General features: G+C 33.5%; 1 long non-coding RNA gene across 1 annotated transcript in view; it reads left to right on the top strand.

Moving 5' to 3' along the window:
• The first annotated feature begins 427 nt into the window (after positions 1-427).
• The window catches only part of LOC144248894 (uncharacterized), a 35,684-nt gene continuing 17,531 nt past the window's right edge, over positions 428-18,580 (top strand). The window contains exon 1 of the long non-coding RNA XR_013342075.2: positions 428-6,107. This is a non-coding gene — a long non-coding RNA (uncharacterized LOC144248894). The remainder of the gene's footprint in view (positions 6,108-18,580) is intronic.

Here is an 18,580-nt window from a genome sequence, read left to right as displayed (position 1 = left end):
ACAAATATCATGCTTTATTTGGCTGGAGGCAAGATCAGAGGTTGAAAATTGTAATATCATAGCCACAGTTCACTTCTCCCTGAAAGGAGAAATTGTGTTATTGTTTACTTGGGACTAAAACTTTCTAAGAACTTGCAGTATCTAATATCAAATAAATCCCCTAGGCCATATATTTAACCTACCTATATGCAGGATCTCCAGCAGCTCTCTAGCAGCTACCATCAAAAGCTGATCATATTTTAGAATTTTTAGTTTGTTGACTGGGTGTTGCCACTGTGAGGCAAGGTGGGCATTCAAGCAAAGCTCTTTTTCATGCTTTTTGTTAAAATAGGAGAGATGGCACATGTTTGAAGAAGCTATTGTTTTTATGCAACATCCTAACTGGTGGTTAAGAGAAGGTAGATAGGCATAGAAAATTATAAAGCAGCACACATTATTACCATGTCACATATTTAACTGCTTAGATATAAATTAATGAATCTATGTTTAGGGACATCTCGAGGAAATTATTGATTGTGATAGCATTTTGTTTCATTTTGTTTTGTATGGTGGGGTTTTTGTGTGTTTGCTTTGGGTTTTGGCTTGTTCTGGTGGACTGTTTTACTGTAACCCACCATGTATAGACCATATATAGGTTTTTTAAAGACTTGCTGTATTTCCTGTGGAACTTCTCCCAAAATAAGTGAAAGAGCTGCTGGGAAATATGTTCCAGAAAATGTAATTTTTGAGTAAAGAAAGCAGGATTCTTCTGAGAGCAGAGGAGTGTATAGCACTGTATGCATTTTTTTTTGTTTGTTTGTTTTCCAGGGATACTTATTTAAAGGAAGAGAGTCAGCTTCACTTGTGGAGTGAAATGGAAGTGTGACTTTTTATCTTGGGATTGATAGGAGTTCTGTAAAACAGTGAACCATTTCAGCTTTCTTTTAAGAAGATGAATACTCTTGAACACCAGACTAGGTAAGATGTCCAAGATGTAAAGGTCTAGGTAGAAAGCAGAAGCTTCTGTAAACTGCTCCCAGCAAGGCCACCCTCAGCACAGAATGAAAGCCTTGCTGGGCCATGTACCAGAGTAGTCAGCAGATGTAAGCACAGCAGCCCATCCTCGACTTTCTGTTCCTGAAGGAAACAACACATCCATCATCAGAGGAACATCCATCTACCTGGATACAGCAAAGGGTAGTGTAAAATTTCTGTTGATGTGCTGTGGTGCCTTCATTTCTGCCTAAAAATCTACACAGCTCTTGAGCAATGGAACCAGATTCATTTTCCCTGAATTGAGCTTGAGTTAGAAGCAAAATTGACTTAAGTTCCTTCTGTAGAAAACGGATAAGTCTGAATCTCAGAGGCTGAGCTCTGAAGTCTTGCGGGTGATTCTTACTTACAAAGAGAATAGAATTGTGCCACTCCTCAGCCAGGTGGTTCAGTTAAGACCCCACAGAACGGTGACAGAAATAGAGTCCATAGGAGGTGATACAAAAAAGCAGTCACATCTGTCAAAGGAGACTTTGGCTAAGCTCTCTTTAAGGATAGAAATAAACTTAGCTGATCACAAAGTTTTGTGGAAAAATACTATGAAAAAGAAGTTCTACTAGTTTGCAACTGTGATAATAGAAGTCAGCAAACTAAGAAGGGGCTTAAAAAGTATTTGAGAGTCCTCAAAAGGTATTTGGGAGTCCTTGAGAAATACTTCAATTACTGTGGGCAGAAGGTAAATTAAAGTGTGTACCTTGTCCACACAAGAAAAATGCTTTCATTAGGCTAAATTGGTTTAGAAGTAGATCTAGTGATACTGGAGAGAAAAGAAATTGTGATTGAAGACAGCCCCTTGTGGTTTTCTCTTTTAATTTCTTCTTTTAGAGTAAAAGCTGCAACCTAAAATTTCACAGATGCTATTATTTCCTGATGGTGCTCTACTTTTTCTTCCTAAATTGCATTATTTTAAAATAATTTCTGCAACATTTTTTTCCATATTTCTTGTATAATTTGTCACCTTTCTTGATGTAGGTTGGAGATCACAGAATCACAGGATCAATTAGGTTGGAAAAGACCTCTGAGATCATCAAGTTCATGACTGAACATCACCATGTCAGCTAGACCAGAGTACTGAGTGCCATGTCCAGACTTTCCTTAATCACCTCCAGGGATGGTAACACTACCATGTTCCTTGGCAGCCCATTCCAATGTCTCATCACCCTTTCTGTAAAGAAATCCTTCCTGATATCCACCCTAAACCTCCCCATTAATACCTCAAGTCTATGTCCTGTAAATATATCTAGATTTCTTCCACAAATTATACATATAAACAACCAAATTTTCCAGTTATGAAGTATCCAAATTCAAATTTTCAAGACCAAATATGCTGTAACATTTTTTTGTTGTTTGAAAAGTATGATTCTTTGAGAGAAATGCAAGTGGTGTGGGTGGTTGTGGTGGAAGGTGATGTTAAGAATTCATGACTGTTTTCCAAATATTTTCTCCATTCTATTAGTATTTTTAAATAGTTAGGTAAATAACAGAGTTTTCCAACATTAAAATAATTAATTATTCTTAATTATAAAAACACTTCTGAAGCTATTTCTGTCCAAGTTTAAGAATTTTTGAAACAAAGATGTCGAATAACAATGCAAGAGAACTCTCCTTTTCTGATACTCTTCTTGCAATTTATATAATAAATTAACAATGTTGATTTACCTACACATGAAGAATTGGTTTAATGTTTATAGTTTTCTGAACAAGAATTTTTACACCTTTTCTAGAATGCTTAACAACACCTATTGCACTAAAATGGTGTTCCAAAATGATTGCTATATTTTTATATCCATATTATGTAGATTAATTAATTTGATTGATTTTATTTTAACAGTGAAGCATATATCCTCTTCTGTACATACCAAATGCTAATTTACCTTCTCCTATTCCCCTCCAGCCATATTTTGTTACTTTCTTTTATTCCATTTTTCCCCTGCTGTTTATTTTTCCCAGTATTATCATCAGGATTCATGCTTTTACCTACTGTTTTTTTTCTGATTCTCTTACAGTCTTCTTTTTCCTTCATTCCTCTTGTATCTAGTGACCTTCCCACTCCCTATAATTTCCAAAATAGTCTACCAATTTTTCACATAGCTACCATTCCTCTCATTCCTGTCCGTGTATGAAGAATGTCAGTTTTCCATTACCTTATTCTCAAATCAGTATTTCAATGCTACTCTCTTTAATTACTCATCTGAATTCATTAGTCATGATCTCACAGCTTCTTGCAAGCACTCACCTCCCAACAGCTTCCACTAATGACTGCTGGACATCTATTTTGATCACCACTTTCTCCTGACTTATCTGAATTTTCTGTAAAGAATTATTTCAGCAGTAGCAGGACAGAATGATGTGACACTATAGTACTTTACACAGAGTCTCATTTCTAATATACTGTACACTTTTATTGCACATTTTCCCCTCTGTAGACCTCTCCTCTTCAAAGACTGTATACAAAGCTACGTGTTTCAAATAAAAATAAAGCTCTTTTGGCTGCCCATGTTATTGCAACATACGCTCTTATTTTAAGGCAAAGTCTGCAGTTTAGGTTCCTACAGGAAATTTTTCCCCTCTAAAATATTTGTTCAGTCAATAGCCATTCTCTCACAACTATCTCAAAGGCATTCAGTCAAATACTTCAGTTCCAGTAGGACACGACCCCTACTTTCTAATGCTAGATGAATCATTAATGGGAGCAGTCTCAGATTTTCTTGCAATAACAAGTAGCAGATAAAAATATAAGCTGAATGCATTTCCAAAGTCCTTGTCTCTCTATAACTACAACACAGGGTAAATATTTTCTTTCAGAAATTGCAATTCAGAGAAATCTTACAGTTTTGTATTGATTAAGCACTATTGTAACTGGTTGGAATAATTTAATCCCTTTTTATATCTGTAATATAACATTCCAATATATTAAAGAAGGAAGAATGATCCAGCACACTTCATTTACGTTAAGTGGCTTTGAAAACTAATTCAATTTTTACTGAAAGTAAGTCTGAAAAAATTACATATTATTTTGTGTGAAGTGCAAGTCCTCAATCTGAAATCTGGAGATTGCAGACTTTTTTTTAGGGGAAATAAACCCTCTACACTTCATCCCAAGCTTCAAGGGAAAGAAAAGAAAAATATCTAGGAAATATTTATATAGTAATAATGATGTTTCCATCTGAAATGTCTTTTCAAGAGTAACACTTCTCTTCAAATCAGTCATTTGATGTTTAAATAGTGACAAGGGTATTAGTCTTTATCTTATAAACTGGTACAGCCTACAAGTCAAGTCATGAAACCATATTGTCATAATTCAGCATCAGGAAATATCACAGTGACTCCTGACAAAATGTGTTGAATCATTTCTATAAAACTTTTTCTTCTTTTTTTTTTTTTTTCTGATAACCTAAAAATAAATATATGACAATTGGGTAGCCTAATCTGATATAAACCACTCATATCTAAAGATTTCTAAAAAGCAAGGATTCCATCTCAAGGATTCTTTTGGTTTTGTTTGAGTTTGTTGGGTTTTTTCCCCCAGATTTGATTTTCATCCAAAATAAAATTAGTTGATCTATTTTCTTAGAGTATTTCATTGTAAGAAAACAAATAATTTATACTTGTGTTTCTTTTCTGAGTTACATATTTTTTGTCAACTGACCAGCATTTGAAAATCCTTTTTTAAGGTATATAATTTTCCTTTAATGGTTATAAAGTCTGGATGGCAAACTAGAATGTTAAACACATAAAAAGAAAAATCATTGTAGTGACTTTAGGGAAATATACATGCATATATTTTACCTGTTTCTATGCAGTAACAAGAATTTTATGTATCTCATCTACAGTACTAAACCTTAAATATGAAATCTTTGTGTAGCTTTCTAGGTTTTGTGGTTATCATATACTTAAAATTGGGAAAGTTGGAGAGGAAAAGCCTTTAATTTTGGTTGAAAGGTACATATTACCTGCTTACTGATTTACTTAGGAGCATGAGAATACAATATGAATTTAAAGCCTTTTTCTCTTTTCTTGAGGAGGGGAGATTTTTTTATTCTTCTCTCTCTCTTTTTTTTTTTAATTTTATTTTTTTTTTGTGTGTGTGTGCTTTCCTATGTCTCACATACAGAAGGAGGTAGGTCTAGCTAGCTCTGTAACAGTGTCCTGCTTCAGGAAATTCTTAGCAGACGTGGTGGTCAATTATGCAAAGAAAGAACACTGCAGCATAGCTTGCCAGCAGGATGTGGGGAATGTGTTACTTTCTAAATAAAACCAATGGGTTTGTGGATATGGAGCACTCAGCAGCCTGGATATGCACCATCTGCCTGCCACATCTTTGTGCCTTGATTTTCACTAGGGAGCAATAAAGACATACAGAGAGCAGTGAACTCCTGTAGCTCTCCTGGGATGGGTGACTGCAGGGCTCCAGGCTTCACCTAGAAGCAGACCTATCCCTTGCTCATACACAGGAAATTGGTCTCCAGGTAGATACTTGGCTGTCCCTGTGAAGTTAGGAGACCATGGACTGTGAAATATAATAAGAAATATTGACTCTTTAAAGTGATTATTTCCTCTTCTTGCCAGTTGGCAGTATTCTAAAAATGTTAGTTTTTATAAAATAATTGCATCAGATGCTATTGGTTCTTGACTGTTCAAAACTAGTAAAGACTTAGAAGTATGGATCACAGCTGAGTGGTGTCTGAATAGGAAAAACAAAGCACTTTGTCTCCTAATCATCTTCGAAATATTGACTTAATGTCAGCGGGTACTGATCATCACTACAGAATAAACCAGAAAAAGTGTTGTAGTGAAGTTTGATCAGCAACAGTGGATGCATGTGTTTGAAGAGCCTAGCCTAACGTGAGAGTCAATATGTGCAGGCTTACTGCCAGCTTGTTTCTTGGACTAAGGGAATCAGCTGTTCTGTCACGTGCTTCCATTAAGTATTTTTGAGAGTTCAGCCCCTGACAATTACTTAATAAAATTATTTATAGATTAGGAAGATGACTGCATATAGAGGAATTTGTTATAATTTGAACAAAATTGCTCACAAGGAGAATGAGGTGCATTAGACCCAGCTGCTGTGAAAGGTAAGCACATGTCATCATTCTCTTAATTAAAACTTTTGTACGTCTCAGGATAAGTAGTGTAGAAACACTGGGACATAAAAATAAATGTGTAAAATCTCACCTTTCCCTCTTTTCTTCCATAGTACAATATTACCTATGTCAAAGATGTTTGTCCAGTTTGGCCAGAAGGTTGTTTTATATAGGTCACCTCAACTCCTGATCCTTTTCTAATTATTGTCTGTCTTGTGTGCCATTGATAAAATTTTTTAACACAGTTGTCTATATTTGCCCTCTGCTTCTCCTTGAAAGGGAAAAAAATGCAGCTCTTTAATCAAGTTACACAGCAAGTAATTTTAAGCTTCATCCTAATTAGTTCAATGAAGGTTAAACCATATGACAATATAGAAAAAGTTTGATAATTACATACCTCATTTAGGGAAAAAAGTGCTCATAGTGGTGAAATTACTAAGACTTTATGTTCTTTTTCCATGATATTATCCCTGTTTCACTCAAACTGAATATATCACCAGCTGGAGAAATGTGCAAAAATAGCTTCCATAGGCTAATATAATTAGCTATTGAAGGCCATGCAGAGTGCTCATAGGAATAAAAACAACAAACTTCCATCCACCAGAAAAAAACATGTGACAATATCTGCCAAAGCAACTACTATAATTGCATAGAAAACCAGAAAAACTGAATGAAACCAGAGATTTTTTTTCTTGATAGATTCTATGTCAGATTAATATGGTACAAATTACTTGATTTCTGTAGAAATATTTCTGATTTAAGAAGGTTCAAATGAATCAAGACTAAGACCCTAGAAGCAGCATTTCATGATCCTCAGTTGTGAAGTGTCTTCAAAACATTTTGTTCTTACAGTTCTGGAGAATTGGTAAAATAAAACCAACTAAGGAGTGCAAGTAATTTGTTTTCTTTGTACATCATTTCAGTAAAGACCAGATTTCAATTACCTGTAATAATTAAGTAGCTTCAGCACGAAGGGGTTCTAACCTTCATCAAAGGAATCTTTCTGTGACTTCCAGCAAAGGTCAACTTTCTATTGATCAGTTATCGATTAGGTTTTGTGTGTTCTTCTAGTGTGAGGTTGCTAACAATGCAGTGATTTATGGGATTTATGAATGTATCTTTGTTGTTCAGGAATAAAAAAGAGCAATTGAAATATATTTTTTTCTCCTTATATTAGATATTAATTCAGATATCATTTTTATAAGTCTTAATATAAATTTAATTTGTTTGAAACCCAATCCTGAAACCTTTTCTCCCTTTAAGGAGATCAATCTTTCTTTTAAGCTAAAAATAATGGCATTCAAATATGTTCAACATACATGAGAACATGGATTTTAGCATGTAAGTGTTGGAATGGGCCAAAAGTAAGTATTCCCTCCATTTGCAAAAATTAAACAAAAAAAAAAAAACCCAAAGGCAGAGAATTTCTCAATCTTTGTTAAAGAAATTGCAAAATCAATTGGTCATGAACAAAAGATTTTTATCCAAAGTTTGTAAAAGCCAAATATTCTTAAACTATTTTGGTTGATATTGGAAACTGGTTTTATTTTGTGATACAGTAATATTACAATATATTATGTCCCTTTATGTCCCTTCCTTTCTCTCAGTTTTTAAAATTTACAAAACCAACAATCTTTTAAAGATGCTTAATGCTCCTCAGGTGTCTCTGAGAGTGCTTAATTTGACCATACCCCTATGGAGACATAATACTTTACACTGCATAAAATACACTGATTTTTTACCTTCTATTTCATTGTGTAGCAATAGTTTGAAAATAATTCCTGAAAATTATTCTTTCTTCTTAAATAGGTATCTGACACAATAAAATAATTACTGTAATGTAGGATCAGTATTAGTTTCTAGTAAGTGCTGCCATAAAATTACTCCCATTATAGACCTTCACTTCTACAGCCAGCAGGTGATATTCAGTTCTGAGCCTGATACACTACAACTGTCATGAAAAGACACTTTTAATAATTAAATAATCTAATTGCATTAGAATGAACTTTATATGCAGGTGGCTGCATATAATCACCTTTTGAATACACACACACAAATTTATAGAGTATTAGATGATTTTGGAGAAGTAGGTACCAGCATTAAATGAGTTCAGGAATCAAACCTCTCAGCTCAATTAATTTTAATCTGGTACAAATATAGATTCTATTAGCCTTACATGTGATAAATAGTATCTTTCCTCAGTAAAAACACATCTAGTGGAAAAAAAATAGTGTTAAATGGTATTTGAATAGCAAAACTTAATCCATAGTAAGCAATTGGAAGCAGCTCATTTGAGTTCTTGCTCTGCTTAAAAAAAAAAAGTAATTTAATTCCACAAAATGAGTATTAGTCTTGACACAAGAACATTATACTGTATGTCTTTTCTGACTACGATACGAGTGGGGGTTCACAGTTAATTCTTTCATCTAACACCTATGTCTTGAAAGATTTGTCCTTCCATTTCCTTTGGAATTCACAGGACACTGGACCAGAGAGCTATATCTCTGTTAGGGAGTAGAAACTGGTTTTGAGTTGGTCAACAAGTGTTCTAAGGTGTTTTCTAACCACTGTTATGGTTTAAGGCCAGCTGGCAACTTAGCAGCACTAAGTGCCACTTAGCACCAACTGCTGGTTCTCCTCCACCCCTCCACGGTGGAATGGGGATAAGAATCAAATTGTAGTTTGAGATGAGAACTTTTTATTAAAATAAACAAACAACATGTTTATTATTGATAATAATAATGGACAATAATAAAATTCATAACAATAATAATAGAAAGAAAACCCAAACAAAACCTAGTGTTGCATTATATAATTGCTCAATACCTGCTGACCCATACCAGATCCCATCCCAAACAGACCTGTTTTTATGCAGCCCCCCTTTATAGAACTTCCCTGCCTTGTATACTGGCCATGATCCATAGATCCAGTATAGAATATCCCTTTGGCTAGTTTGAGTGACCCATCCTGGCTCCCTCCCAAACTTTTGGCATTGTCCCTTGCTGGCAGAACATGAGATATAAAAAAGTCTTTGACGAAAGATAAATACTCCTTAGCACCCACTAAATATATTATCAACATTATTCTCATACTGAATCCAAAATACAGCGCTGTACCAGCTACTGAGAAGAAATTAACATTATAACAGACAAAGCTATGACAATTATAATTTCCTATGGACAGCTGAGGATCATTTCTGCTGTTTAGATCACTCAATACCTTTAAATTATATGTACAGGTGTTACTCATTAAACACTGAATTAGGGAATGTCATACATCTATTGCAAAATACCTGGAACGAAGACACAGCATGTTTCTACATGAAGTGTAGCACTTCTTAAAAAATCTTGATAACTTGAGAAATTCTAAAATTAAGAAGCAAGAAAACTAGAAGAGTAATCTCAGGTAGAAGAATAAACTTTTCTCTGACATCTTCTAATTGTTGTTCTTATTTTCTTTCTCTTCCTTAATGGGGTTAATGTGCTCCTTTCATTTTATACATTTTATATCACATAAGTCCTTTCTGACTTTGAATTTGCTCCTAGGGGAATAAGCCACTTGCAAAATATTGGTGTAAATAATTTGGGCAAACCAGAAGCCTGGGTTTTTGCCTTTTTTTTTTTTGCCTTTTTTTTTTTTTTTTTTTTTTCTGAGGCATTCAGGATCTGTTTGCATTCTTAAACCTACCATGTACACAAGATTCCTTCATCCTGTCCCCATGATCATCTACTTCAGACAAATTTTAGTGCACTTGTGTCTTCTAGAGTAAGACAATTTATTCCTTTAAAATTCATTCTAAGTAAAATTTTGGGAAACAATTTATTCTAGTGTTCTCTCTTGATAGGCAGCATGGATTACACTGCACTGTGTTTATCTCCATTTTGATCATATTACTCTAAAGTTATCACAATTATTTTATTGCAGTTTGCATTTTTACGTTCTACCAGTTTTTCTGTAGAAAACGCCACTCTTCTATCCTACAACACAGACCTCTAATTACAACAGATAGTTTAAATGGTCCTCAGTGAGCTGACCCTACCCGACATTATGGCATGGCACTGTCTACAAGCTTTTACTGTGCTAAATTAATGCCTCCATATCAGCTAAGTTGGATGTTCTTCAGTTGGGACTACAACTGAATTATTTTGACTATTAAGACTTTTGATTTGTATGATACATTTACATACAAACTAGGTATCTGTATATAAACATGTATCTCCCCATACATCTTTGTGTGCCAGTGTATGTGTACAGGCATTACCAAATATTTTCTACGTCAAGTTTCTGCCCTAAATAAGAACTGTTAAATTAATATCCTGCTCTTCTAAATAAAATTGTGAAAGGTGTTATTGATTTGCTGTTACAGATGTTGTTTGGGTCACTACAGATATTTGCTCTTGGCTATTTACTAGCTGTTCATAACATCACTTTGAAAAAATCAGTAGCAAAGGTGGCTTTATTATGTCAATGACAATTTCATGAGATGTTTACACTTGTTTATATATTCAAGATTGATTAAGAATAGTCAAGAAGCTTTTAGAAGTGTTAACATTTCATTGCAATTTTCAAAAATTTGGCTGAGCACAGGTTTATCTGTTCTTATGAGAAAAGCAGTCCCCATGAGATTTAGATCTCAAAAAAGAGAAGAAAATTGTGAGTGCTCGTCATGCGAGCTTCAAATAATATTTTAATAGTTAAAACTGTATGTTTACAAATAACATAAATAACCACAGGATGTCCATTATGAGAAACTCTCATTATTTAGTCCTATTAAATGTCAAAATGTCTGACAAAATTAAATAAAAAGGCCTACTGATATGAACAGACAAACTGCAAGCCTTGTAAAATATATGAAATGGAACTTAGGGAAGAACTCAGTGAGGAATTCTAATATAATATAAAGCACATTGCCACAAATCTTTTTGAGTTACTTACATCATAAAGAACTTACTTACTTCTGGCTACTTGTTGCTCACTTCTGAATACTTCATCTTTCCAATTCTTTGAAGTAGTATTGAGAATCAATAGAAAATGAGTCATGAAGGCTCTGAGACCCTGAGGGGGAATGATGCAAGTAAAAGAGCATCAAAATAATAACAGAAATGGTATAATAACAACAGAACTCCTTGCCTTCTGCTATAGATTTATATATATTGTGCTTTCTTATTCACTCAGAACACAGAATATTCTCATTGTAGGTCTTAGTTTAATAAACTGATCACTCACCTCCCCTTCCTATTAATGCACCAAATACACCCAGCAATGTAACAAATTTTAGTCATAATCAATTGCAGCCCTTTTGGGACATAAAACTGAAAATTATAGAATATGTATTTCCAAACCACTGTTCAATAATAAACAGAAGCTGTGTGATGTGTATATAAACAAATAATTGGGTTTTTTATTATCTTTGGTATAACAGGAGTCTTTTTTCCTACTACTTCCATACTGAAATGGACTATTATGGCCTTGATTTATCAGCAGATGGATTTCCTAATAAGTTGTTCCAATCATCATCTATCTCTTTAGGAGCATTTTTATTAACTGATAAAGCAAGCATTCTCATTTTTATCTTTGTGTTTTAGATATAAAATGTATTGTGTGACAATTTGAACAACACTGTCACATCTGATAAGCTTAAAATGCCAGAATTAATGACATCTATTCAAAGCAACAATTGGCATATCCAGTCTTTCAAGAATAGTGTGCAGTACACGATGCATGCAAATTTTCTGTGTTTGTTTCTATGATGCATGGCTAAATAGATGGACTTTACATTCAATTATTCATTTGGTTTTGAGAAGTTCATTTGCTAAGCACAAAATTTGTGGTTTGTGAGGAAAAATGGAGTACTTTAACGGATTTAGACTCTAATGCATATATTATATTTTAATATACTGGGGTTTTTTTCTGATAAAAAGAATAATCTATAATCTGCACTGCAGATAATCCCAATAACTCAGCCACTCACTGAGATGATCAGATCTGGAACACGTTTGTTTGGCTGTAGAGCCAGTATCCTTCTCATTTAATAGCCCATCACTGAAATCCCAATCTCTCCAAATTAGCAGCAAGAATCTCGGAGGAGACTATAACTGCTATTTTTATCTAATTCAGATAACAGTAATGCTCATTTTGCTTTCTCATGGTGGCTTCCTTATTTACCAAGAAAACTCCAAATGAAACCCTCAGTAATAATATTTCCTAAGACCTATACAGTTGCTTTCTTTGCAGTTTTATGCTGAATAGGTTATTTACCTGAATTACTGCCTTTTTTTTATTCAGTTAGATGGCTCAGCCCATACAGGGTTGATACAGGATTATACCAATATTTTTTAAATAGAAGACGATTATTTTAAAGATCTCCTATCACATTTTCTCCTTCATAAAAATGAAATTGAGAAGTAATGTGAAAAAAATGTGAAAACCACTTTGTTGTTATTTTGTTCTAGCAGCTCAGGGTGCTTCTTTAAGAAATGACAATATTTCCTTTGTTGTTTGTTTGTATTTAAGTAATAATAAGCAAAATTAATATGATTCAACCATATTAAACAATCTGACATGTTCCAGTTTACATCCTCCAACAAATTTTGCATAATATAAACCAAAGGAAACACATTATTTTGCAACATATTGTAAAACAACACTATACCTAAGTAGGTAGCAGTGCTATGGAGTTACGGGATGTTAGTTTCTCTGACAGTGAAAGACTTCAGTGAGCTTACAGATTCAGGTATTTTTAGTTCCTGAGTGGCTGATTTAGCTATCCAAGGAAAATGTAAACATTTTTGCTAGTGTTGATGTCTCATGAAGTGTAACTACAAGTAATATTTTGTTTTATGATGTGAATCAATTTGAAAAACTTCCATATAATAGAGAAGTGTAGCAAAACAGAGATGCTTTGTCCTGAAATAATTCAGCCAAATCTGAAGGATGGAGAGAAACATTCTTGTGAGAAGTGAAAGCTATTGAAATAGAAAAAGCTAATTTTAAATATTTGATTATTTTGCAGTGGGATTTAATCTGATTTATGTTTGTTACTGCTTCCAGTAATTGTAAATTTGTGTTTTAATGACTATAATTAATAACTGAACTCATTTTTTCCCAATAATATGTGAATTTTTGGTCAGTATCACACTAATTTACTATATGCCCTCTGTCTGGACAAAGATTTATAATACTTCATTACACCTACGGAGAAAATGCTGTGTAAATCCTCTCAAAGGGGATAAGTTTCATTTACAAGGAATTATGTTGCATATAACAAAGGAATAAAATAGCTATTCTAAAATGAAGACTGAGATTGTATAGAGGACAGAAGGTCACTACCCCAATGGGTATGTAGAGTAAAAAAATAGAAAAAACAGGAGGAATAAGTATCAGGAAATTTCTTTTTGCAATAATAACCTTATTTGCCCCTCAGTGCATTCTCAAAATTTCCACATATTTGTTCTGAAATTATTAACCCCCACACTTATTAAAAGAAAAATTAAATTAAATGCTGAAGAATAACTATTTCAGTTTTATTAGTATAATAGAAGAATAAAGGAGTCAATTTTGTTGTGGACAAATCTATCTGGGAAAAAGCACTTAATTTGACTTGAATAAAGTGTCACCAATAAAGTCTGTTACATCATTAAGGGGATTATTAATAAATACAATATGAACTATGAATAAATGCAAAATACAAATTCTCAGAGCAATGAAACGAAAAATAGTGTTAGAGGTCAGGCAGTAAAAAACAGATATTGATACTGATGTTTTAGAAATAAATTTTCAAAATAGAATACATTTTTTTTTCAAATAGTCCCCACAACAGAATTCTGCCATACAGAATTTTAAATGGGAAAGATAGAGTGTATGAGTTCAGAGATGTGGAAAGCATCAAAGAAAAACGTTCCTCTAAAGGCATATGAAAGATAATGATAATATATGTATTAGGAGTAGAATGGAGAGAGGATGACAAGGGGATTAAGTTTTACTCTTTGCAAATATACCTCTATAATTTCCAAATAATAACATGAATTCACATGCATTCCAACTAGATTAAAAAGAAAAAAAAAGGCTTTGATATTAATTCTAGAAAACCAGAAAGTATATACTGTCTTAATATTGGAGGAAGTCTATATTACTAATCCTAGAAAACAAGAATATGTGTTTTCCCAGGGACTTCTTCCCTTGCCCCAAACCAGCTATTCAAGATAATTAGTGCACAGAGTAATTGGAGACTTTAAATGTTTATAGCCAGGGAGGTAAACAAGCAATTAGTGATAGCACAGGTGTGAAAGGAAGTTAAGTGCACTTACAGGGGAGCTATGCTGGAAGTATACAGTCTATGTTTGCCTTAAAATATAATAGTGTATTTAGGGAGATCTAGAAGCGAAGTAAAAAAAAAACATGCATATGCCAAAAAAAAAAAAAAATCCAAAAAAGCAAAAAACATATAAACAAGGTAAGGCTGAAAGAGTCAGGAAGGAATTTGGGTTTAACACTGTCTGAAAGAGGCTGTGCCCTTCAGGAAACCAACTTAGGCCTGACACAAAGCCGTATAAATAAAATCAAGGGTGAAGGCTGTCACAGAAAGTTAGACTGGTTATGCTGATATTTGAGATTCACAGAGACATCAACCATTAATGAAAGTTAACTTATCAAGCTTCTTCCTCCCTAAAGAAGTGTTGTGTACTTTCAGAGAAGTAATTACTGTTCGAAGACAAGAGCCAGGAGTGAATTTCTGTTCCTACTTTCTCTCCATATGACAGGAGTTGGCCAAACATCTAGTGTCTAGAGGCACAGAAACTACCTTTTCAAAAATAACTAAATGACTATATACTTATTGCCCTGCAGGAAATGATGGATTAGACCTGGATGGCAATCACAAGTAGGCAGCACTTCCTAGAAATTTAGTATATCTGGTTCCTCATTTTGTGGAAGGGTTATCCCTCTTCTTTCAGAGAATTTGTAATCTTTTTTTTAATATTATCAAAGAAAAAATATTTGTTAAACAGAGCCTTCATACATACCAAGAGTCTCACAGCTACATGCCAGAGAAATTGTTAAACAAGCTGCCTATCTTGGTATTAAGCTTGACATAAAAAGGATATTTTTTATTTCATAAAGCTAATTATTGAGTTTTAATAAATAATTTTAGTATGTAATTAATTTAGATAGTTTATGTAAGACTGAAGAAAACAAACTGTAGTGCACACACACAGCTGTACAATTTACTCTGGCACAAAAAACATTGTGGCTTATTCACTAATGGAGAAACAAAACTGGTTTTCTACCTACATTTTCCTCTAAGAGAAGAGATTTAGAGAAAAAGGAGGAGAAGGAAAGAAGGAAGGAAGGAAGGATCCTTTCTAAATAGTTAACATGCATTTATTATGAATTTAAGGCATTATATTGATAAACAGTGTTCTCCCATGAAATGTATACAGACATTTCATGCAAAAGAAAATATTCATTTGGAAATACATATTTTCAAACACATTTGTTTTGTTTTGCAAAGATTCTGCATATATATCAAAATATTCAATTGAATCAATGTCTTCAGTATGCAGCTTCAATCAATTATGAGATAGTAAACTGAAAGTAATTATCTATACTAAGTTTAAACTCTGATTCTCTAACTTTTTTATTACAGTAGAAAACTAAGCAAGCAAATGGGTTTTAATTTGATAATGAAAAATCTTGTTAAGTATTTTCTGTAACTATTTATTAAACTGTGAAAAGAAAAATATATTAGACATGATTTTATGCCTTCAGGCTAATAACATTCCAATTAAAATTAAGCATTTAGAAGACATTTAATCTCTACAACTACTTTATGAGCAGCTTATGTTGCAATATATGCTTCACCATGCTGGTCCTGGTAGAATTACTTTACTTCAAATGCCCCAGAGGTAGCCCGAGGCAAAACCTCTTGCTTATCCCTCTACTGTTCTAATCCTTTTCCTACATGTGACCTACTGTGAGCTACTTACACGGGGCTGGCTCCAGGTATTCCAGCTTCTTGTTCACACATCTTTGAGCAATATTGTTATATTGTCAAGTCCAGCTAAATGAAGTTTTATATGGGGAAGATTCATTATTCTGTTTTATTAGGTAAATGATTGACTGCATTAAGAGCCTAGAATGAAACTTTATAGTTTGCAGTACTTGAAGAGAGGAAAAGTGGCACAGCTGTTATAAACAGCCATGCCAGATTTAGTGCAATGAAATAAAAAGCAAGACAGAGATTGGAGGGGAAATAAGGTCACTTTCTCCTTTAAAACAATATATATTATGTAGAAAATAGTCTGTTTAAATGAATGTGGAATTAGGGAAATTATAAGACAGAAACTTTCTAGAAAGTATCTAGTTTGCTTTATGAAGTAGTCAGCAAAACCAAATAAACTGAGTATAGTAATCAAACACAAAACTTTTCCTAGAATGCTAAGATGTGGAAAAAGGAATTAACTTGAAAAAAAATAGCAAATTATCATGGAGCACATTTCAATTTAGTGTTATGTAGAAGTATTAAAAAGCTCATCATTATTATTATACTCCTGAAAAATAAATATGATTGCTCACATTTGAAATACGTGCAAGATTATTGTATAAAATCTTTTGTGCTTTTTACCTACTTCATCAGCCAGAGTAGTAAAAGGTAGGACTTATGCAGATCTTACTTATGATATCTATGCTGACAAAGTGCAAGTGCAACATCAAAACAAAGTAAAATTGAAATAAACAGAAGTACAAGGATCCTCCAGAACTCAGAAATGTCCAGTTACATAGGGCAAATTACTTTTCTGGATCAAATCTCTTAAATATCAAGAGTGTACTTCTTTCTATTGTGTGGAAAATATTCACCATCCATTTTCCACACTTTTGTTTGATTCCAAGTTAAAAATCCTATACCCAGAACAACAACAAATAAACCCCTAAGTATTTACCAGCCACACCATACATTTAAATAGGAAATGTTGATATAGTTTTATAATGGGATTGCTTCTCTTGCTGGGAAATAATGTCAAAATAAACACATGAGTTATTTTAAATTCTTCCCTTTTATGGTTGTAATATGTGACCAACTACCTCTTAAAATTTTCACAACATCAGTTCCCAAACCTCTATATTCTATTTTTTTTTTTTTCCAGATAAGATACATATTTGGGGCATTGATAAAATAGACAGATAAAAATTAGTAAACTAAACCTTTCTGAAAAAGGTAGATGTTTTCCACAGCTTCTTTCACAGGCAATTGTTAATAAGTATCTTGCAAATTCAGAGAGTCTGTTCCTACTCTTTTTTAATAACTACAATCACCTGACATTTATCAATTGAATATTATCCGGTTACAGTAGGTCAGCTAATTATTCTGATCATTAGCCTTTAAGAGTACAGAGGTTATGATAATCAATGCCACCCTTGGTGTGTGTCACATCATATAATGAGCCTGTGTCAGAAAAGGAACTCTTTCACCTCCCAATGGTGCAGGTTTTTATCATTAACTTTCTTAGTCATTTGGTTTCTCAAAAGAAAATGAGGGAAATCTGGCACCTGGCATGAATCAGCTTATTAAAACGAATGCATAAAATAAAATTTGTTACTGAAGATGGAATAAAGGAAGCAATATTTCCATAAAGTTGTATGAATCATGGTACAACTTGAAAGCCATAGGAAGTTATAATAATCAGAAATGTGTCAGAAAGTAACAATCAGTTAAATATAAAGAAAAATCTGCTGTATCTAAATAGTTTATAGTTAAATGGAAGACACTATAATAAACAGAATGGAGAGCAGCAATTTAGGAAATGCAATTAATTTACCCCAGCAAACTTTCTAGTACATTTTTTGGTTCAGTTTCATGTAAGTCATAGGATAATATTCTCCTTCACCTAAAGAATATATAATACAAGAGCATGCAAAGTGATGAAGGACAAGGTATGCAGGTGAATCTCAGTAAATGGCTAGAATTAAGGATGTAGTATCAGGTCATTATTTAATGATCAAAGGAGTGATAAAGAAAGGCTTATCCAGGACACTTTTCATCCTCGGTATTTTACAGTTAGGTGGGTCACTCTCTGGAAATACCTATTTCTTTAAAATGTCTTTTGATCTTACTAAACTTGTAGTGTCAATGCCTATTTTTCAAAGGGCTTAAGCCAGGAATTTGAATCCCAATTAGATATGAAATGGTGGCTGCTGCCAATGAACTGCAACCTGAGCAGGGGACATTTTTCAACACTTTTCATAGTGTCAGAGCCCTAATCTATTTTTCAAAAATGTGAACCGACAAGTTTCTTTTAGTAGGCAGATAGTATCAGAATTGTGATCCTGAAAAATATGTACATAAGTTTCTGTAGTGGACATTGCATCGCCCATGGAAAGGCATGGGCTACTGTGCTGTCCTTCCTGCTTACTGTCCAAAAGCATATCATGTCCATGTTGACAGAGTCCAAGAGGGCACTGGACACCCC

The sequence above is a fragment of the Lonchura striata genome, chromosome 1, assembly GCF_050655825.1.
Source record: "Lonchura striata isolate lonStrDom1 chromosome 1, ASM5065582v1, whole genome shotgun sequence".
Lineage (NCBI taxonomy): Eukaryota > Metazoa > Chordata > Aves > Passeriformes > Estrildidae > Lonchura > Lonchura striata.
Note: the sequence above shows the minus strand (reverse complement) of the source record. Positions and strands in the feature narration are given on the sequence as shown.